The sequence below is a fragment of the Balearica regulorum genome, chromosome 4 (assembly GCF_011004875.1).
Source record: "Balearica regulorum gibbericeps isolate bBalReg1 chromosome 4, bBalReg1.pri, whole genome shotgun sequence".
NCBI lineage: Eukaryota > Metazoa > Chordata > Aves > Gruiformes > Gruidae > Balearica > Balearica regulorum.
Genome location: NC_046187.1, coordinates 64,460,970 through 64,484,712, shown reverse-complemented (window position 1 = coordinate 64,484,712; position 23,743 = coordinate 64,460,970). Strand labels below are relative to the sequence as shown.

Here is a 23,743-nt window from a genome sequence, read left to right as displayed (position 1 = left end):
GGCTAGTATTTAACCACGTTTAGATAACTAAAGAGAGAAGAAAATTAGAAAACTATTTATCTTAAAAAAAATTAATTTCATTCCTTTCTTCTCAGCTGAAGTCTAATCACATGATTAAAACCCATGATGATGGCATGCAAATGCTCTTCTTAAACACTTTAGGCAAAGAGCTATACATGGGACTAAGAGTACAGAAAGATGATCATAATTGTACAATCTTCTGCATGGAATTCAAATGCTGTATGAACTGTACAGTTTTGCTAATCTGGCACACAAGGTGCCTCTTCTGCTTTTCTGTACCATATAAGACAGGACTTAAACTCATGCAGGAGGAATTCTTAAGATTCCTGTGAAAATTGTTTTTAAGAACACTCTCCGGTGAACAGATTCTGCCCCAGTGATCAGGGAGACAAAACTTCCTATACTGAAGACACACCCGATTCAGCATAAAAATGAAAGAAGGAATTTACAAAGGAATAGAGCTGTTTCACATATTGGACTATATATGTCTGTATTGACTTGCAGGAGATATCTACAGACACAAGAGAGTAACAATTTAAAATATGTGAATGCACAACAGAATCTCAGACTCAGTTTAATGTGGATCCTAAAAAACAGTTAAGCAACTGATGGTTGTCTTTTCTGCAATTGAAACTCAGTGATTGCATTAGCTTGAATTAATGTCTTTTGAAACCACACGATTAATATCTTGTTAAACCACTGAAGATTTTTCATGAAATCAATATGACCTTTTATTTCCTCCTTTTGTGGCAAGCATGTTTCCATCTTAGCATAGATGAAATTATGAAGGATAGAGAAGCTGTCTCAGCGTATAAATGAGTAGCCAGAAGAAAGGGGCTTGGATCCTCTGAATTTTTATTTCATACTGCAACAATGCAAATGCATTTTAATTAATCAGATTAATCAGAAGTTAGGTTCATGGCAGTTAGTTTAATGTTTTTCACTGGTCATAAGTTAATTTATAAGTTTTGTTTATGAAGTGGTCATTTTTCCATTAAAATTTGTGGATTTAAGAGGAGGGGGAGAGCTGTGATACAGGATGAAAGAAAGGATTTTGGAATAACATAGTGTTTGTTTAGCACTGGAAGGCATTAGGTGCTAAAGGGCAAAAATAGTGGGACCTGGTGAGTAAAGATGGGTGTAAAAAACAGTTACGACATCAGCCATGTTCACGTGATGTTCCAAAAAAACCAGCACATCTTCACCACACCAAGGCCATGGGACATTGGGTCCCATGAGTGAACTTTTGACTTTTAGGAATAAAGAAAGATTAAAAGAAAGAAAGTGGTTCTTATTTTTAGAATAGGATACTATTCTTTATGCTAAATTATGATACCTGAAATCTCTGAAATTAGAAGTACTTTCCAGTTTATAAGTATGTAGCTATGTAATCTGTATGTGAGTAAGCAGGACTCTCCCACCTCTCTTTTCATGCTGCTGACCAGCTTCCTCATTTCTGTGTTGCAGGAGCCTTTACTTCAGATATTACTCTTTTATGTTCCGTTGAGTTCAAAATATGTCTTTAAAAACCACAATGTAATATCCAGCACCTGCAAAATATTGTGAAGTATTAGGAACAGTTGTAATGAAAACTGACTGCCAGCGTCATAACAACAGGTGACATTATTCATAACCTACAGTTATAACAAGGTTATGATGTAAACTCAGTGATCATAGATGAAATAAGCCAGCTACAAATGTGAAAATATCCTGAACTTTAGAAATAATACAACCAAATGTAATAAATCTTGCCTGCAAATGTAATAAGGCCCTTAACTGAAATGTAATAAAATCTATCAACAGCTGCAATGTATATGGAACATATTATATAGTTTTACTATGAATTATACCCCCTGCTGTTTATGGACTCCACAATGTCATGCTTTGTCTTCTTCCAGAAAATCAAGTGCTACGGGACTAAGTGTTTTCCAATTTATATTAAGTATGACAGTGTGTTAATACAAAAATGTTGAGGGTGAAAATGAAATTTTAAATCCAGATGTGCTCCTTTGTCATACTGCTAGCATAAGAGAACGGATGTGGTCTGCCACATGTGGCTCAAACACTTCCTCAGCTAGACAAGGTAGGAACTAAAATGGATGTTCTGGGTAACTAATATGTTCCTCTACTGCTCGCAATATAAATACATACACAAAGAAAGAAGGAATTCTGATGAGTAATGCAGCAGGGGGAAAGTTCAATCTGCCTGATCTTTCTGTGCCTCTCTTTTTTGGCTTCTGAAATTTCATTTGAGGATAATATATATAATTTCATAGCAAGTACCAGTTGTGACGTCTTTACTGGAGTACTATCCCAACAAATGAACAGGAAGGACTGATGTGATGTGGCTGACTGGTTGCCATCTGTTTGTGATAATCTCATGCACCTCTACGGTTCCTGAAACAACAAAACACCCAGTGCTGTAACTCAGGAGAAACCTAGAGGGTTCTATGTTAAAATATCAAAGGGAAGGTTTTGATGGTTTCTTTGTGTGTGGAGGTGACCTGATCTTCAGTAGTGCTAATTCATTTGCTATGGAAGACCTACCTCTGGATGTCATGATGATTTTATACCAACCCGTTCGAAACACGAACGTTTCCATTAAGAACGCAATGTGCACAAATAAAACACTGTATATTTTCAAAAGCTGTTTATATTGTGCCATCTCCACCCTTACCACTATCCCTGATTTGCTTTCTGTCACTTTGTGTTATGGATGCAAATGTGGTGTCACAGGAAAGCAAAGTGTTAAGTGCAGTCTCCTGACACTTCCAACAGCACACAGCTCACTACAAATATTACAACAAATAAGCTTAACAATGTCATCTCTTAAAAACAAGTTATTAGAGAACACTTTTTGTAGAACTTAATGGTGGATTACAGTATCTTGCATATCCCAAGAAGGAAATAATACTTGCAATATCTATCTTTTCAGGTTGTTGCAAAGAATATTGCTGCAGCTCTGTAAGTGGACAAATGAAGTTATTTGGTAAAATTTAAACTATGAACAACTTCTACAGACATTTTCTTTTTAAAACCAAATAATGATGGGCTAAAGCCCCATTAAGAACCTTTGCACATATATTAAAGTGTTTATGTAAGTCCCACTGGATCTCAGTAGGTAGAATGTGAAATTAGGAAAATAAAATAAAATAATGTTAATTTACTGTACAGAAGAAACAGTAAAAAAGACTATTAAGAAATTTAGAAAGAAGAAAATGATAGGAAATTTAAGAAAACTCTTTTGGTTTGTATTTTTAAAGTTAATATAACTTTAAAACGTTGGTTACTTGCAACAAAAGGAGATAAAACATTTCAGTTTCTTTATGTTTTTTGAGTTGAATGTGCCCTTTAAAGGCTGTCATTACCATAGGTCTTGCTTTCATTTGAAGATCCATCTGGATTTAATAACCATTTTAAATTTTATTGTATTTTGATTTCCAATTTGGAGTTGTGGGAGACAAATGACTACTTTACTAAATTAAGGCCATGTCTATTTATTTCACAAATGGTATTCCAAATAACTCTAAATCATTTGTGAGCAAGTCACACACAGTACACTGGTTATTTGAATAGTATTTCAATGAAATTTGCTCAATGCTTTTAGTATAGTTCTTAAGTTTTAACATATTTTTAACTCTCAAATATTCAGGTGATATGAGGTAGGGCTGAATAGATAGGTGTGGGGTTTTTTTTAAACTGAAACAGAGAGAATTATCCTTGCACAAAGAGTGGTGGAGACATGAGCTCAGTGAAATCACCTGTCAAAAGTTCAAATTCAAAGGTCATGTCTTTCACTACTGTTCTAGGATTCTTCTAACTTTATTGCTCAACATAGATGTGTCCTGTGTCAGTTGTCATGATTGCAGTCACATTTTATCTTTCTGGTTAATACTTGACTAACAAAAGTCTTGGTGCTCTGAAAGAGCAGTGATATAAACTTCGTAGCCTTTTTTTTGGGAGATAATCCAGGTATTATTAAACTGATTTTGTAGATACAATGATTAATGCACAGGGAGTAGAGACCGTGAAAGAAAATCCACTGAAACCTTTAGATCAGTGACTAATAATTTCCCAAAGACACTAATCAACACGTTGAAAAGGCTAAAAATGGCATCCAGAAATGTTAATTTCAGTATCCCATATTCCAATAGTAAAACTTTGGATTAATTTTGCAATTACAACCCACAGTATGCAGGAGCAATGGCATACCTTAACCAGTGTAGAGCATGGGTGGGAATAGGGGGCTGCCTCTAGTGATAGTCTGATGCAAAATATTCCCTGTTAGAGCAGAACGGGAGCTCCAAAGGCACTACAATTCCAGGAATACATTTATTTTCTTCCCGTCCAAAGAAACAGAAAAAGCACAGCTGCACCACAGCACAATGCACTCCAGAAGATCAGGGGCGTCCTCATGAGATGTCACTTTTTCCTAGAGCTCTTTGGGGAGGTGTAACTACTCACCACTCCTGACTCCCAGCTGACATGAAACATAGTGGAGCATTAAATGAAATGCGCAGTACTGACATTTCAAACCTTCTCCGTGCCAGAAAATAGAACACCTGCACTGGACAATAGGAAGTGGATGATTAGAGTCAAGAAAATTTGTCAATTTTTAAGCATGACACTTTATTCCAAATCCTACAAATGAAGCCATAAATGAAAGACGATGGCAATGAGAATCCCTCCAAACCCTATGTGTGTGTAACAACTCAGTTATATTCTTTAGTCACCTGGTTTTTGATGAATGCTTTGGGTTTTTTGTAATGAGGTGAAAATATGAAAGAATTTGAAACTCTTACCACTTAAAGCTCCTCCTAAAGATAAATGATACTTAAATACAACCAAAAGAGAAGGATTATGAAAATTCCCTAATGGCAGAGTTTCTACATCTACTGTCAATAGTAATTGTTGAAATATTATGGTTCAACATTTAAATGTAAACCAGGAATCCCCAAACACTTATAACAAGGAATATTCTGAAAATGAAACTTGGTTATTATCCTCGTCAAAGAGTAACACCTAAAATGTAAATTTTACCCCACAAGTTAGGTAAAGGGATGATAATGGCAATTTAATAATGAATTACTGTAGCAAGTGTGGCATTCTATGAACTTAACTGACATTTGCTGGAGACCAATTTCAGCACAACATGCCATTCCATTAGGTTTTTCTTTGTTTCTTAGTCTTAAGATTACAACTTCTGGATTTTGTAGCATGGTGATAATATGAAATTCTTCAATATAGGAAAAGATTTTTTGATACAGTTCAGTTTTGCATTATAAAAAAAACAAAGGAAACTGTCTTGTGCTCCTAACTGGAAAGCTGTTGTTATTACTAAGTTAACCAGGTACTTGCTGTGATCTAGAGCAATTATAAAATATTCCTAATTTGTGTTATGTTTAAGGATTTATATTTGTCAAATCCAGTTGGAATCTGATAGGGAAGTAATTTTATACTTTGTTCCTTGAAGACACTTTTGACAGGTCTATGTTATAGACAGAGCTTTTGATATGGAAAGGCAAAGATCTTTCTGAATTTCTTATAATAGTGTTAGTGTATGATCATATTCCGTCTTTCAGATGGATAGTGCTAGTACTGTCATGTGTGAGTGGGACACTTATGCACAAATACTCAGATCATGATGGCAGGTGATTTCTTCTTTCTGCTGTTCTGGAAGTGACTCTCACAATGTACCAAGGTTCTCTTCTCTGCCATTAATTAATTATTTATATTTATATTTATGTGTGTGTATGTATTTATATGTTTATGTATGCATATGTATGTATGTGTATGTCAATATGCACAGCAATACTTACACGTCACTGCATATATATCCAAGTACATTTACATGTTGTTGCTATGGCAGGATCCTGCTAACATCTGAGAAAGAAAAAAATAAATACCACCAGAGGGCTCACAAGCTATTTTATTTTTGATGTCAACAGCTGTCTAAACCAATGAGTGCTGAGACTTACACCTTTCCTGGGATTCAGTCTCCCATGTTTTTAATGTTTCTGTGTTAACATCAAGGTGTCCAGATACCAAGGTGAGGGTGCATTATCCCTTCTTCTGACACCAGAATCTTATTTCAATATTACTATCATTTTTCTGCTGAGTAAGTGTTCAATCTCAGCCCAGAGAGTTTACTTCTCTGTGGAAAAGCACGTGCTGCCTCTAGTTTAGATGTGCTTGAAGTGTGATATACTTAACATATGTTTATAGCCTATATATTGCATGTGCATGCAAACAACATGAAGGACACAGAATACAGTCCTGTAATCTGTTCAAAGACAGACGTGGTTGTAGGTATGAGTGTCCTAAATTAAACAACCTTTTACAAAGGTATTCTGATGACATACCACCTTCTGTTTTAATGAACTGCGTATGTATTTCATTGCCCAGGTCAGCCACCTCTGCCTTAAGAAAGAATTCTGATCACAGAGCTTTTCCGTGGCAGAGAGCTTGCAGCTTCTCTAACCCCCTCTCAGGGATGCCTGTATAGAAGTAGGCTGCAGCAAAAATGCAAACAATACAGTGTATTGACCATATGCTAAAAAGTAGGAACAAGGAAGACTGTACATAAAAGAATGACACTGTTATAAAAATAAAGGCCTTAGACAGTAGGCTTGAGAGAGAAAAGGGAAGTAAAAAGAATCCAAAATCAGATAGACCGACAGAACTGACTGTATATATGCACAGATCAACAGTGATCGTAAAACCCTTTCTGCAGGGCATAACGTGGGAAAGTCTGAGAGATTCATCTTCACTCGTTGAAATCTAGCCCCAAATTATCTCCAGTCCCTTTATTTCCTCCCCACAACCACCAGCATCCCTCCCTCAGCAGCTCTTATTCTCCCTTCCTTCTTGGTTTTATTCTTTCCTTGTGATCTCTACCGAAGCTGGCTTTGCTCTTAAACCTCCCTTTGATTTCTCTGCTTCTCTAATTCCTTTCCTTCCCTCTTTGTTTTCATTCCCTTTGCTTGATGCCAGAGCCTGTATTTTCAATTCTTCCCACCCTTGTGCTCTCAGCTCCTCACTCCCCTCTCAGTGCTCTCCACCTGACTAATCCCCAGTACTGGCTCCTTACCAAAAGCACTACTTCCACTTCTGTTCTCATGCTGTCAAACACATCTGGAATAAACTCACTTCCTCAGCTTAGACATAATTCTCTTATCTGAGCTCGTCTAAAGATTTTTACTTCTCCTCCTGAACGAACTCTTAAGCTGCAAATTGCCTATTGTTACACTCTACCTTATAGTTCACCCTAAAAATCTTCTGCCCTTGGCACTCTGTCTCCTTCACAACACCCCCCCACAACCTTTTCCACCTCCTCCCTCAGCCACTGCATTATTCTGTGTCTGTGCTTCATGTGGCCACAGTTGATCTGTAAGTGAGGACCCGCGACCCACGTAGTGCAGGACAGCTGTGCTGCCCAGCGTGTTTGTTCCCTTTATGACAGTTGCAGAGCATCCTCCAGGATACAGGATGCCACTGCATCCCCAGATCCCAGTGCAAACTCCAGTGGAAAGAAGAGGAACTCCTTAAACAACATGCAGAGAAGGCACAGGTCATTTCTATGATGCTGCCTCCTTGTGTAAACCCTCTGCAAGATTTGAGCGTGCAGCATCCTTCAACACCATTAGTGAATTCAGCTCTAAGTGACTGAATCCAGTTATCAGACCTCTAGAAACTCTGAGTAACAAAGAGACATGAATATGAACCCAGAAATGACATTTGGTTTCCTTAGCACTTTCAATCAGTTTAATTAACCATTAAGAAAAAAATAATCCTCTATACAAATCGTCCTTTTCAGTTATCTTTAAACATTCGGTTCCCATCTGCTTTTCTTTTACAGCAGACATAACAAGAAGATGCTTAAAACTTGCTTTTAGTAAGAGTATGTAATTGAAACCACTTCAAAGCAAGAGTTAGGAAAATATAAACTAAATGATGACCATTGATTGTAAGTTTGAGTTCATTTGAGTTGAAAGACTTAATTGTTATACATGTTGAATTGGACAGTACTCAACCTTAACGCCTGTTATTTATTTATTTATTTACTCTGATTGGGTTTATCTCAGATTCCTTGGTTTCCACAGATGCCTCGGTTCACAAGCTAATAATTTTCACAAGAACAGAATATATGAGATTGTTTTTCTAAATGTCTATGATATTTGTAGCCATAAGACTTTTGTAGTGTGGGTTGTCGCTACTTAATTTTCTTACACCTTTCAAGGAAAATAAAAACTTTGTTCCAAGGAAGAAAAATGTTTGATTGGGAGGAAAAATATTGCGTGCATTTACAACTGAACAGTGATATGAAACAAGCCAGTGATTTCATCTGCATTTGCTTCAATGGGGGATATATTTATTTCCTTTCCTCCAGAAATGATTGTATCTTTAGTCTAAATTTTCACCATGTTTATGACATCTAAATTTTCCATGAGGAATCTGTCTAGCTTCTGTTCATATTTTGTATCCATTCATTTTTGTAATTCCGGTTAAAATGGTGATCTTTCTTTACATTACTTTGGTGGTATTTGTTTAAAAGTAGCACTCATGAACAGAAATGATGAAAACATTAGATCCTAGGGAGAAAAAGAATTTTCTTTAAATTTGGAATTTGTCCAATTTTAGCTACTACCCATGTTGAAGTTAAAATATATTAGAGGTGAAAAAAAGAATAAAAAATATTACTAATGCAGGCTAGGTACATGGAAACCTTTTTGACCCGGTCTCCTTTGCTGCAAATATCATCCAGCAATTAGTTTGCTGCTGTTCTTTTAGTCATGTTCTGGCATGCATGCACTTTTAGCAGCCAAGTATTACACCAAAAATCCACTTGGTATATGCAAGATGGATGCATAAGCGAGTAAAGGAGCAAGTGCAAAAGGTGGAGTAAAAAGACAGTGGAGTAAAAGTTGTAACACATGGTCTGCATTGGATGACACTGAATCAACAGTAAAGTGTGTGATAGTAATTTGCTGGTCTGATCCCTCAGCTTAACATCTTAATCCTTTGCCTTTGTTTCAGACCGATTTTGTGGTCTCTGGAGCTCAGTGTATTAAAAACACGCTGGTCTTGATTCAGTCAGTTGCTTAAGATAATGCCAAATATAAGCACATTGTCATGAAGAAGTTAGTTCAAGCTCCTTTGCTTATACCACATCTCAGCTGAGCTGGTTAGCCCACTGAACTTCCAACATGACTTATGATATCAGCCGTTTGCTTTTTAGGGCCACCAAAAATGCTAAGGCACATTTTCACCAGATTGCTATGCCTTCTTACATCAACTCCCATTGATCTCATAGAGCAAAATTCCAAGGGTAAACATCAGTATAGATAAGAACGGAAACTGGAAAAGGAAATAAAACTGGCTAGAGGAGAGTAACATGCACAGGACATGACAATGGTCAGTGACAGATTTACCAGAGGGCTTCCTTTTTCTTTCCCTTGCTTTACTGCTGCTTTTTGTGGCGTCTGTCCTCTGTGTCACTGGGCTGGGAGGCAGCCATGTCCCTGGGCAGCTGCTTGTCACTGCAAGTGTCTGCACCCAGTTCAATAGTCATCAAGTGATAAGCAGTACTGCTTTTTAAGCCTAACTAAAACCCTACCAGAGCCTATACTTCCATAAAATTTTTTATCACGGTACATATCATTTATATATGTAAAAGGTAAAAGGAATTGGATTTTTTTATTGTTTATAGGTGCATTGGAAACCATTTTGTTAGTGAATAAATAAGAAAAAATGTGACTGAAGCAATAGTAGTAGTCAGATCCTTTCAGAGCTATGTGTATTTTCAGTGCCATCCGTATACTTTTTAAGATGACCTCAGTAAATATTTTTCATCATCTTTTCCAATAGTCATTTTTTTTAACCTTTGTATCACCAGGCTTGTTACTTTTCTTTAAAGGAAGAAATCACACTTAGTAACCCATCTTACATAGAGTTCTACAACCAAGGAATCCTGGAAACAGTATAATGAAGTAGAGTGACTTTGTAAGTTGCAAAAGTTTACCTGAATTCAGACTTCCCGTTGAATTAGTCATATTTGACAGTCCCTTTGTAAATTAAACTACGGAATGGTCTCCTCCTGACTGCTTCTTTCAAACATCATACGTTACTTTTGCATCTTGGAAGCCACTACTACTGCCACTGGAAAAACAGATTCCAGCACAAAATCTTGGAATGGTTTTATTTAGAGTGTGGCATATGAAGAAGGAAGACAAAAGATTCTGAGATCAAGATAATAATGTGCAGGGTTTGCATCAGACATTTTATGTCTAGGGCTGTGAGATAAAGTTTGTTTTGTACTGCATTATATTGTTAATTGAAAAGTATTAGTGGTCTTCTGTTTATCCTGCTTTTGAATCTGGAATAAGAAAATGGGAAATGCAAAATTATTAATTCTTCATGTCCCCTAAGCATGTATCTTTGAATGTAATGCTCTAAGGATATTGTTTATTTGTGTGATTTAATTAAAATCTCATAGCTTGCAAAACACCTTACCAAAAGAATTCCTTTTTTTCCTTATATTTTAATGTCTGTCAGCCTGTTCCACCTAATTTCACTTTTGATGGTGAATTTGCATCACCGTTTGTGATTTGTGTAAATTGTGAAAAGTACTTTTGTCATCCCTGCATGCCTGCAAACCTGACTGATCTGCAAACATTCCAAAGTTTTAGTATTTCCTCTGAATGCTTTGGGTTATGGCAATGTTTCAGGGTTTGGACTGTAAACTCCCCGGTTTACAGGGCTGGTCTGAGTTTCACACTTGTGTAGTGTGTAACTCCAGTAGGCCCTATTTGGATATTTTAGGCATGATTGCAAGGGAAATATTAATACTACTTGCTGCTTGCAGGCATAACCTAAGGATATGAGAACAGAAGAAATGCCCTGCTGGGTTAGAGCAGCAATCTGTGTAGCTCAGTGCTCTGTCTCCAGCCATGGAAGCAGGTGACTCTATTTGGGGAGAGCATGTGAGTCGGGCTACTCTCTTCATTGCACTCTTCCCTTCCTGCCCCAGCACCCACAGCTGGTGGGTTAAAGATCGTAGAGGATACCTACTGTTGTTTGCTTTAGTGTTTCTCTTTGTTGTTGGTCTTCCACAACCTGCTGTGGAAGCAACTTCTACAGGTTTGCTACTGGCTGCACAAGGAAGTACTTTCCTTCAGCTATTATAAATCATTATGTTAGTTTAACTGAGTGCTGTTCGCTTCTACTACTACAGACTTCACTGAGTAACAGTTTCACATTTGCCTTATTCACTACTTATTTAATAGCTGATGACATTATGATGCTGATTGTATAAATCTCATGGGGTGAAATGACAGCGCAGCGCTCCGCTCACACAGCCCAGCAATGTCTCTTGCCCTAATCTCGCAGCTCAGTATCCCTCATTCCTTTGCATAAGCTTAGCTATTCAAGATGAATTGATGATTACCAAACGTTACGGGTAAGTTCATATAAGAGAGGTTAGCTTGGGCATTTTTAAGCTTGGGCTGAATGGAGCTAACCAAGAGGTTGGTACCATGGAGGACCTGGAACCTTGCCACAAACATGGCTGGTTCAGATAACATAGATCGTCAACGTTGCATTTTGGTCCTTGTGCACAATGTAAGAAGTGTGTGCCAGGTGTCCTTTTATTTTTCTTGAAAAAATATTACTATTTCTAGTTGTATGTCCATCTGCTTGCAAGTTACTGAGTGGGTACTCAAGGGATCACATAAGGCTTGATAAGGAGACATGTGGGAGTAGGTGTCCCTCCTACAATACCTGTGAAGTATCCACACTGCATGGAGGGGATAGGATCATGAGGCCAGAGAAAGAGCATCTGCACTAGAGGCTTAGACTCAGGAGCAAAGGATTTTAGGGACTAATTCTTTCCAGAGACAACGTGACGTGAAGGCAATGCTGTGCGAGGCTGTATTGCATGGAGGTGGGCTATACAGCCCAAGTCTGACTGTACAGTTAGCGTGCCCATGTGGCCTGTAAAGACTTGGCTTCATACTGAATTAAACTGAAATGTAATAGCATATGAGCAGAACTTTATTTCCTTCCTCTTGTACTTACGCCACAGAAGAAGAAAAGTGCTTTAGCAGCTGGTAATTGACTGGAAATAGTTAAAAGAACAGGATAAAGTTAAAAATCCTTGAATATGCCTCACTTCACACTATTCAAAAATAAGTTGGGATCAAAGTGCATAAGAATAAAACTGAATGACAAGAAATGCTTTTCTCTATTGCTTTCATCACCCATACTGTCTATCTTATTTTGGGTTCTGGCTCTGAACCCTCTTTGCTCAGCCAAGGAGGGGTAAAGGGGAAATAAGAACCTTTTCCTCTTTGTACAGTGGCGCGAGGGCAGCACACAACAGCGGTTCCCGGGCTCCCTTCAGTGAGGGGAGCTTGGGAACCGCTCACTCCAGTATCCACTGATGAGCGAGGTTCAGGGAACAGCTGAGTCTGCAGCACCGACAGCCTCATTTCACCTGGGGGAGCGGGACGGGTGAAGAGCCAGAGCCCTCAGTGCCATGGGAGAGACAAGCGCAGACTGCGCAGAGCCTCTGCCCGCACCCGGGGGACCATGTGGGAAGGAAGGTCTGGGGCCTGCCCGAGGCACCATCTCTCCAGCGCTCCTCCCCCTGGGGCAGTGTCTCCTCACCACCCGCTAGCCAGAGCTTGCAGACAAATGGCACAATCTACCCTTCCTTTCATCTTTAGGACTCTAACAGTATTATGCAAATCCCAGCTACGTCCCTAGCAACCCAGTCCAAAGGCAATTTTGTATGCCTTTTTTTTTTTTTTTTTTTTTTCCTTGTGACAGATTTCATCCCCAAAGAGATGAGTCCAGTAGAGGACAGAAGTGAAGGCTGCTAGTACAGTGTCTGGTTTTGAATGCAATGAGTCGACGGCTGCAGCCTAAGGCACTGGTGTGATTTTGTTTAAACAAACATAAGCCAATTAAAAATACAAAGAGATTCAAGGAAAAGATGCTCTTAGCTGAAAGCCTCATGGGAGAATAATTTAAAGAACAGATCAATAGCAGTGAGAGAGATTTGTTCCCATAAGACCAAAAGCCAGCATGTAACAAATCTTGAGAAAGGCATTTATAGGATTGTATTTTGTGAGTGACTGTGGCATAAAAGAATAGTGCTTTAGCATAATTATAGTTAAATATTTACACAGTCTTAGCTATTGTAGGGAAAGCAAATATCCTTGCAAAGATGATTTTCTCCTATTCAATGTATCACTGAAAGTGCTTGCTGTGCATATCTTTATTACAAATATAATAATTATATAAATGTGCCTTCAAGGAAAAGGGTAGTTGAGAATGCTATCTTCAAAAAAAATCACAAAACAAGAACAATTTACACTACTACCTACAGGCTAAAATATTGTCCCCCTCATTTTCCAAGTCACGGCTTTTGATTTGTAGCCTCTTTCTCACTCAATTACACATACAAAAATTCCTAAAAGGTGCAACAAGAAAAAAAATTTTTTATAAATGGCCTGAAATTATTTACCTAAAAGGTTTCTTTTAAACCTCCAGCTGTAATGTGCACTATTTTGGGACCGTCCAGGTGTAGAAACAATACAGGATATTCCAGCTACCTTGCTTTTTAGACATCTAGTTCAGGTGTCTTAGTTAAGATGGTATATCCCCTAGTTTTCAAATATTATAGGTGGAGAAGGGGAAATCATAGGGACTAAAAATACTTCTGCACTTATGTGTCTTCCAGAGGATGACTCAGAACAGCAGTTCAGTTTAGAAATTATTTGTCCCCTGGAGAAATCTCTCTCCTGCTCTATTGAATGTATAGGAGCAATAGAGGGATGGGTATCCTATACTGGATCCTTACAGTCAATAATATAAATTTTCCTATAACTTAGACCTTTGAGAAAGCAGCAGCCGAAAAGTACTTTTTTCTAAAGGACAATGGTTTTCTTCCTGATATGGGAAATCTTGAGAGATTGCTTCTGAGATATAATATTTATACATTTTGCTCAGCAGAATGGAATAACTTTGAAGAAAATACTACAATTCTTTGTTGAGATTGGAATGACGAGACTGTTTCTGTAGTAAGACGACTTAAAAAATAGGGCATACACCAGATCCTTTGTGTACATCTGTTTGGTTCCACTGCTTTGCTCCGTGTTCATTAAATCAATGGTAAACATCAGTTTACATCTGCTGAAGAAATGACCCATTGTTTTACATTGCTCAGAGGGTAGAGTGGGAGAAAGATTAGTAATGCAGTGCAGCTGTTACAGAAAGAGCCCAATAACTTCATTGTGTTGTTGTGTTTACCAGAACCATATGGGTTCCAGAAAGCACATTTCTACTGTGCATGTGGTTAAAACCCTCACAGGTAACTTAAACATCTTAATGAAACAGTTTGAGTCCCAGCTCACTTATCTCACTCTTGGAGACACCGAATTAACTTGTTAACTGATTTCCAGAGTTAGTAGCTACTAAGACCACATTCTAGCATGAACTATGTGCTCTTGAGTGTATCTTGCTCCTTCAGCAGGCTTGGACTTGAGGATGCCACTTGATGTCAGGAGATGAATAATATTACAGTGCTACTGCCAGGTGCTGGTAAATCCCCTAGAGCATCTGGGGACTAGTAAGTTTTAATATGTCATGGATATGATACCTCTCTATGTAACATAATTCAAATGTGGACATATATATACATACAACACACGCATAAATGTGTTTCTTAAATGCAACATGTATTGCAAAACATGGAGAAAACCTTTTTTCATTCCCTCTGAAGCATTAACTGGAAGGTCTAAACATAAGTTTCTAATGAAGGCTAAGAATGTGGCATTACCTCAGGTGTTTTCTGCTTGCGTTTCAGATTATTGATGTTTGTGGTCGGGATTTCTCTAATGGCTCATGACACAGGTGCAAATGTCATTAGGAAAAGCTCCTAGTTGAGAATGAAAGCATGAAAAGTTTCCAATCTCCATGTTTAACCACCGAAGGAGCAAAAGAGAGCAGGAAAGTAGAGAAAAAAAGTAAATCCAAATAAAATACCCTATTTCATTTGCTGAAAATAAGTAGTGGAACCAGGAAGAATAAGAATAATAAAATGAAAATATTTCTTAGCTTGGTAAAATGTGCATGATGTTACAAAAATAAGAGAGCAAAGTTTCGAAGAATGTTAGAAATTTAACTAAGGCATAATATGTTACGGGGCGGGGGGGAGGTTCGTACAGCATAATTACAGGAAGCATGTGCTTTTTCAAGAGCTTCCTGCTAAACTTGAAGGAAGCCAGATGAAGTCTTCATTGTCTTTTGAACAGACCTCAAGTAACGCTGCATGTTTATGCTGCTGGGCTACATTTGACTTACCACTTATAACAGGACAGAGGAAATGTCCTTAAGAAAAAAGACACGCTTTCCATTTTCACAATTAAGTCAAACGTGCACTTTAATAGTATTCATCAGAAGAAGACCCCCAAAATGTATTAAAAAATTGGATCAAAATATAGGATTTACAGTACACTTTTTTATCCATATAATCAATATAAATATTTAACCATAGAATGAAAAAAACCCCATTAAACAACCGTGAAACTAATAAAATTGCTAAGTTCCAGAGTATTAGCCCTTTGAAATTCCTCTGGTGCTAAAATACTAATGTGTATATTTCTATACATATTAACATGAATAGAGAAAGCTTTTTATTAAAGAAATGTAATCTAAATTGATTTGAACTATTGTTATCACTACGCAGTATTATTTAATTACTTACTAAAGAAAAATGCTTTTCACAGAGGCGTATTTTATAGAAGACTTCTACAGATGATTAACTATCTAAATATATGCTGTGATAGGGGATTTATCTCCATTTTCCATATTCTTGTTTATTTGACAATAGAAACAAATCATTGCCTTAAAAAATAAACCAGTGTTCAACTGCCACATAAATGTCTGGAAGTTCTTTTTCTTAGATTTCCCATTGTCTTTAGTCTGTGCTTCAGTCAATAATTGTTAATAAAGGGATAAAGTAATTGTCTGAGTAATTGTGTAACGTGATCTTCAGAAAATGATTGGGCTTTTGTTGTTTTGAGTCAAGATTAGGCATCAGAATGCCTCAATTTCTTTCATGGGCCACTAAAGTTTATTTCATGGAACCAGCACATTTTGTGGGCAATGTCTTGATCTTTCTGAGTCTTATTTTTTCAAGCTCGGAAATAATGATTGTTAATATTCTCACACATGATATTAATTAATATTTCTAGAGTGTTTAAAATACACTCCGGGGGTGACTTGGGATAAATGGCAACAATTAACTACATTTTTAATTATTGAAGATGCCTGAGTGTGAGAAAAAATAATCCAAACAACGACCTAAGAAAATAAATAAATTCCACCTTTGGGTATCTTTCATACACAACATGAAAGAGGTAAAGGTGCATTTATTTTTCATTTGTAGTTCACTTTTCAGTTACATTCAGGACTCACTGGAAATGACTGTGGGGAATGTCTGTGGGTCAGTAGCTCTTCCAAGTATTTCCTCCTGAAGCGCCAACCCAAATCAAGACAACGTGTTGTCCTCCCTGCTGCACCTCTCCTATTGTGAGGGTTGAAGAGTCCATGCCCTCCACAATCCTCTCCCCAGTGACATTTCTATTTCTTGATTTGAATATTAATATACTGTGAATGTGGTTCCATATGTTTTCCCACATTTCTCTCTCACTGCAGGTTAGAGTGCCCAGGTTTGGCCTTTTGGAGAAAGTTATGACTTCACTATCTATTCATGTGGACTCTTAAATTAAAAATTGATTGGGGTACTTCTGTTCTTTGTTTTCTTCCAAGGACTGACAACCTAAGAGGAGGCAACCTGAAGAGCAGACACCCGGGAAGTAAAACAACAAAGTACGCTGTGTGTATGATAGGCTTTACTATTTCAGCATTATAGAGACGTAACTGCTAAAATGAAGTCTGGCATTGTTTTTCTCATGGCTGAGTGAGTGGCAGACCCTGGGGAGAATGTATTAGAGTTCTCATCTTGTAACTTAACTTCTCCTTTTGTCGTTCTGCATAATTGCTGTCACCCAGGTAAAGCTGGATTGTTTCGTCCATGGTAAATTCTCTCCCACACAACCCTTTGACCTTCAGGCAGTGAGAGCAGCAGGGTTTCTCATCTCATGATTTAACTGAAGAAAATAACTACTTGAAGAGGAAGTGCTTTGAAATAAACAATGTCTCTGAATTAGAAAACTAAATAACTGGATTTTTACCACAAACTGGGACTCCTGGGAATATTTGCCTGGAATTAACAAAAGATACAACATTTGAAGAACTAAGGTGCTTAATCATGTGAAGAATTTAAGCAGAAATTTGAGTACAGCTGGGACAATTACTTAATTATGACTAGAATTCTGATAAATGTAAAACAGCTCATGTTTTGTCAACAGACATTAGAATGACTTATGAGCTCATATTGGTTCTCCAATTCTTTGACATTAAAAGGTCCAGGATATTTTTAAAATGTTGAAAGCAGTGAGGTAGTGAGTCAATAATTCAAGTATGGAAAAAATGTGTCCACTTGGTCATTAGATATCTCATAAAAGCGTGGTTTTGCTGATTGTTGTTCTGATAGTTTTTACCTCAGCCAAGAGGTTGAGCACATTTTCTTGGCAATAACTCCTGTAAATCACCCTCTCCAATCTTTTTTCAGCTTCTGGGGCAAAAAAGCAATCGGATTTTCACTGAGGAGGTATGGTCTCCTTAAAATCTTCACAGAAAAGACCAATATGTAATAATTCATTGTGCTGTCAATCTGTTAATTTGATCTGATTACTTGCTGTATTAATTTGGTGACTTCATTATTGAATCTATTGGTTTATTGATTAAATTTTAATTGAGACCTTAATTTAATTATTGCATTATTCTCATTTTAATTAGCAAAGTAAAACTGTTGTGTATTAGCTCAGTAATTGTCACATATTGCTCATCCTTGCTAAAGTGTCTCTCTGACATTCAATTTTTTTTTTCTTTAGAAATCCATAAAGGTGCAAAGAACTATTTATTTCAAACTACTATGTTTGTAAGAAAATTATGAAAGGACTTGTAATCAGGAAAACTTTCAAGTCTCTTTGAGTCTAGTTACATGATCAAATTTAAATCTCTCACTCTATAGAATGTCTTTTTTCAGGAGACACATGGAAAATATGTTTCAAGAAGATGCATCCATAACTACAGAGAAAGAAATAAAATACAGCTTGTTCTTCAGAAAGTTCAAAAAGTACTGAACTATTTTAGTGCCATGCATAAAACCTAGCTTTTGCAGTCGTAGATTTGTTTTCCAATGTCTTTCACTACAGTTGCAGGTTAGGAATGTGCCTCCAAGTCGTATAACCTTACGGACAATAATGATGCTGACTCCTGCTAAACTACCTGAGTAAAGTCTTCTAGTATTTTAGTTTGTGTGTTCTCACATGTCATTATTGTTCAGGAAGAATTCAAATATTTTGAGCAGCTAGCTAGAAAGCAAGGAATTGACCATATTGCCTTCTGTTCCACCACCTCAAAGTTTTTGTGCTACACTTTATCAGTGGTTTTAAAGGTGATAAAAACAGAAACACATTTCATAGAAAAGGTGAGAAATGCAGTATGTACCAGCATTTCTAATTTTATTGAGATATGTCCACTAGGTCAAATTAAGGACATTGTATCTGACCAGAAAATGGGATGACCCTACACTTCTGTGCACTCTTCCATTCTCTTCCTGCCTCAGACTATTCTTCCTTATTTGTGATTGCTGCTCAATCAGTCCTAGATGTATAAGATGTAGGATGTGGTCAAGGCCCTGGCATGCCCAGCAGAAGTGACCTTAGGGGGCCAGGACTGTCGGTCCAATGCAGAGAACTGTTGAATAAAGTACCCCTGACATACTGAATGCATTTTTGTCTCAGTGTAGGCAAAAACTGTGAGGGAAATGAATAAATGTGCCCTGAAGTCTAAGGGAGTAAGCAAGCTGTAGTGTAACTTGCTATTCCTTTGCAAGCTTGGACAGCCTTGTGCTTCCATGGCTGAAATTAAGTATTTTAAATTTACTTTTCTGAGGTGTAACTTTTTTCCCCTGTAGTTTGCATAAAGTACAAACCATTCATTTCCAAACAGTCTAAGCAAATGAAAACTCAGTCATCATTGTCACGAAGAGCAAAATCCTTTATGGTGTAAACAGGAACACAGAGAGCAATGCACATTTATTTTAGAAGGTTCAAGAGAGTGAATGACTAAGGCTTTTAATATTGTTTATTTTTAAATATCATAATTGTTTACACTTATTTTAGGCCAGATCAAAAGCAGCGTTTGTCGAATTTGACACTTTATCCTGAGAGTTATGAAACAATCAGAAGAAAGTTTTTTCTTCTGCCTTTTTTCCTACTTCCCCCCTTCTTTTTCCCCTCCTTTTCTCCCTCCTTTTTTCCTTCTTCTTCTTTTCCCCTTTTCCCCTTTCCCCTTTTCCCCTTTTCCTTTTCCTTTTACTTTCCCCCTTTTTTCCCCTTTTTCTCCCCTTCCCCCCTTTTTCCTCCTTTTCCCACCTTTTCCCTTTCTTCCCTCCCTTTTCCCCCTTTCCCCTTTCCCCTTTTCCTCCTTTCTCCCCCTTTTCACCTTTTATCTTTCCTGTTGTCCAGTGTACTGAATAAATAGCCCTCACAAAACACACACAAAACTTGACCTCTGTTTTGACTGGACTACCTGGACTTGTGCAAAGCATTTGACACTGTACCACACAACATCCTTGTCTCTAAATTGGAGAGACATGGATTTGATGGATGGACCACTCAGTGGATAAAGAATTGGCTGGATGGTCGCACTTAAAGAGTTATGGTCAACGGTGTGATGTCCAAGCTGAGATCAGTGACGAGTGGCGTTCCTCAGGGGCCGGTACTGGGACCGGCACTGTTAAACATCTTTGTTGGCAACATGGACAGTGGGATCGAGTGCACCGTCAGCAAGTTTGCCTATGACAACAAGCTGTATGGTGCTGTCAACACGTTGGAGGGAAGGGATGCCATCCAGAGAGACCTTGACATGCTGGAGAGATGGGCCTGTGCGAACGTCATGATGTTTAATAAGGCCAAATGCAAGGTCCTGCACATGGGTCAGGGCAATCCCAAGCACAACTACAGGCTGGGTGGAGAATGGATGGAGAGCAGCCCTGAGGAGAAGGACTTGGGAGTGTTGGTAGATGAAATGCTCAACATGATCTGGCAATGCGCACTTGCAGCCCAGAAAGTCAATTGTGTCCCGGGCTGCATCAAAGAAGCATGGCTGAGGGAAGTTATTCTGCCCCTCTACTCCACTCTTGTGAGACCCCACCTGGAGTACTGCATCCAGCTCTGGGGTCCCCAGTTCAAGAAAGACATGGAGCTGTTGGAGCGAGTCCAGAGGATGGCCATGAAGATGATCAGAGGGCTGGAGCACCTCTCCTGTGAAGAGAGGCTGAGAGAGTTGGGGCTGTTCAGCCTGGAGAAAAAAAGGCTCCAGGGACACCTTATAGCAGCCTTCCAGTACCTGAAGGAGGCCCACAAGAACGCTGGAGTGGGGCTGTTTACAAGGGCATGGAGTGACAGGACAAGGGGTAATGGCTTTAAACTGAAAGAGGGTAGATTTAGATTAGATATCAGGAAGAAATTCTCTATGAGGGTGGTGAGGCACTGGAGCAGGTTGTCCAGAGAAGTTGTGGATGTCCCTTCCCTGGAAGTGTTCAAGGCCAGGTTGGATGGGGCTTTGGGCAACCTGGTCTAGTGGAGGGTGTCCTTGCCCATGGCAGGGAGTTTGGAACTAGATGATCTTCAAGGTCCTTTCCGACCCAAACCATTCTATGATTTCTATGATAGACTAGATCAAAGACTGTCTGCTTTGAGGTTAGTGCATTTGTTAAAGTCCTGGATACGTCCTTTGAAGGCTGAGTTATTGCAAAAACTGTCATTGTTGAAAAGGGATAATTAACTTGGATGATCAGTGGGTGGTGACTATTGCCATTGCTGCATAGTTTGGATTTAGAAACAGCAAGGGTCAAACACTTCACACCCTTCACTGCAGAAATGAACCATGTAGAGGACTCAGTGGTCTAAAACACAGCACAAGCCTACATTTTTCTTTCTGTCAAAAGATTTCAGAAGTAATTCATTGTTACAGCTCCCTGGAGTGAGAGTCTGCTTGTCCATCTGATTTTCCTGACTGAGCGCTTTAAACATTCTCTGAGGAAAAAAACTGCTGTAGTCTTGTTTCCAAAGCATAATAGTAAAGACGGGAAGTGTGAAACCATTTGGAATCCTTCCTCCCTGCTGTCATATTTTATCACTACTCGGGTGTTATGTTCATGAGCAGCTCTTGATTGCAAAGCCTTAGAGCTAATATTATTTCTAGATGATGTCTGGTGCCCCTCTGAAAGATCTCTGGATTTCAGAAATCAGATATACAAGACTTTGCTTATCAGATATTTCAAATAAAGTTAACAAAAAGACTCTCGCAAATGTAAGTCTGATGCCAGACTACACTGTAGAGTGGGACCAGGATTATTCTGAAGAAAGTTTTGTGAAATTGATGGCATTGCTTGACCACATTTAGAGTTATATAGCTGAAATAAGAATTTAATTTTTAACATGTCACACTCTGTGGAGACCAGAGGTATCTGCTGATTCCTGCTGTATAGATCTGGTTGTTGCAAATAGATTGTTCCCTCAAATAATGGGTCTGGTCCTGTTCTTGTTAAAGAGCACAAATAACATTCCTTTTAATTATAATATGAGAGGTCCATAATTATTTATGTCTTTTTTCTGCTCCACAATTCTGGTGATCGTTAGAAATTTTTAGAAAAGATAGCATTTAGGATATTTAGCTAAACTCTTTGGACATTCCCATATTGTGCTTTCCTTTAAGAATAGCCATGAATTCTGGATATCAAGTAAATCTGTGACTGAAAAATGAGTGGAGGAAGGATATTTTTGAATCCTATGTATATGTATTTTCCGAATTTTGATAGTAGCTAAAACTTTTTTGAATGGAGAAAGTGTGAAAACAGGTTTTCATGTGTAAAGATATTTGTTCATCGCAATATAGGAAAATTTCAAAATTAAAGTAAGCTGTCCTCATCATCTGAGGAAGCTTAATTTTATGAATTACAAGGACAAGTGAGCTTGCTCAGCTGGCAGATTTTTGCAGGTTTTCCCTACTCTGCTTGAAATGACCTTCATATCTGTTTTCTTTTTGTGCAGGTTATATTGGATATTGCCTTGAAATACAGCCTATGGGAAATCAGCTTGCCCAGTGCTAAGTGCAGTCAAACTGATTATTGTAAAATATATCACATGTAAGATAGCCAGTGCTGTGATTCATAGGAGTTTATAATCACTTTCCCCTATGCTGTTCTTAAACTTTTTCCTGACTGATTTGCATTTTGAGGAATCATCACTGTTGTGTATTAAGTGATGTATCAAGACATATTATTAAAGTACATCTTTAAGGAGCAATGGTCCACCAGAGCTATATAAAACAATGTAATGAGTATTAGCTGAATAAAGCCAAATGACATCAACTTATTCTGTGTCAAGTTTTCTGGTGGAATAAACTTCCCATTTGTACCTCTGGCTTTTAGGCAGCTTATCATGGAAAAGAGAATAAAAAATATTTGAAAAGGCCTTTTCTATTATGTTGGGGTTTTTTTTGTTTGCTTGGTTGGTTGGTTGGTTTTTTGTTTCTTTTAAATTGTTTTCATCAGCCCAAGAAACTCTGTGATCCTACACAGTAGGAGGTAGGTGCAGCTCCCGGTCCTACAGTTACACCAAATAATCCCCAAAATTAAGAATACCTTTTTTGTCTGAAAATGGGGGAAATGAGCAGAAAGGTAATGGGGAAAAGAGAGGTGAAATGTACTGGGAACTCTCCAGCTGAGACAAACATCCCTGCCTGTAGATAAAGGTGACATTCTTCGTGTCAATAAATCACCAGCTTAATCCTTCACTTGCTTTAATCAATTCTGGAGGATTTCCACCAGGGCAAAACAAACACATTGATTCAAAGCTTGTTCATAAAATTACTTGTTAATTCAACATTAATTAAATTGTAATGTGAACAATAATTTCTCTTCGGTAAATATCATTTCATTTTGTGATGTAAATGGAAAAGAGGAACAACTGAGGGTAAAGACTGACACTCCAATGAATCTTAAGAAAGAGAGAACGGCTTTTTTGGCAGTTCTATCTGTCAGGAGAGTAACAAACTGTAACATTATGCTTTGCAACCTTGTTAGGCAGAAAGTTGTGAAGGAAACAGCATGGTTCTTTAAAAAGAACTGTACTTTATAATCAAAGAGAAGGATGCTAAACACATGTAACTGATGATCTGGAAACAATAGTGAATAAAATATCAATATTCCACTTTCATGTTGTGGCAGTAGGGAGTTTGCATATTCCAATATTGTCAGGCTCAATCTGTGGGAAAATAAATGAAGACAAACTCTGTTTTTAACAATGATGCAGTTAACAAGGTATAAACATGGGAAAGAAAGGTGGGAAGTGGTTTTTTGATTATGAGAAAATTTCTAAGATTTAAAAAAAAAAAGAGTAGTGTCCTTTCCCACTGCACGACGAACACAAGTTCTTTCAAATTTTCTTCAGTGAAACTAGATTTCAGAGTACAATTCTGCCTTTATCATATTGCTATTTGGCCAAGTCAGTTTCCTGGA

At 37.9% G+C, this 23,743-nt stretch overlaps 1 long non-coding RNA gene across 4 annotated transcripts in view; it reads left to right on the top strand.

Annotated features, from left to right (window-relative positions):
* LOC142601571 (uncharacterized) overlaps window positions 1–22,646 on the top strand; it is a 166,512-nt gene extending 143,866 nt beyond the window's left edge. For 2 of the 4 annotated variants that reach the window (XR_012835091.1, XR_012835089.1), the window contains one exon: window positions 16,858–18,009. This is a non-coding gene — a long non-coding RNA (uncharacterized LOC142601571). Of the gene's footprint in view, window positions 1–16,857; window positions 18,010–18,044; window positions 18,092–22,274 lie in introns of those variants that run through there. The other 2 variants (XR_012835090.1, XR_012835092.1) reach the window with 2 other exon arrangements.
* Window positions 22,647–23,743: the final 1,097 nt, after the last annotated feature.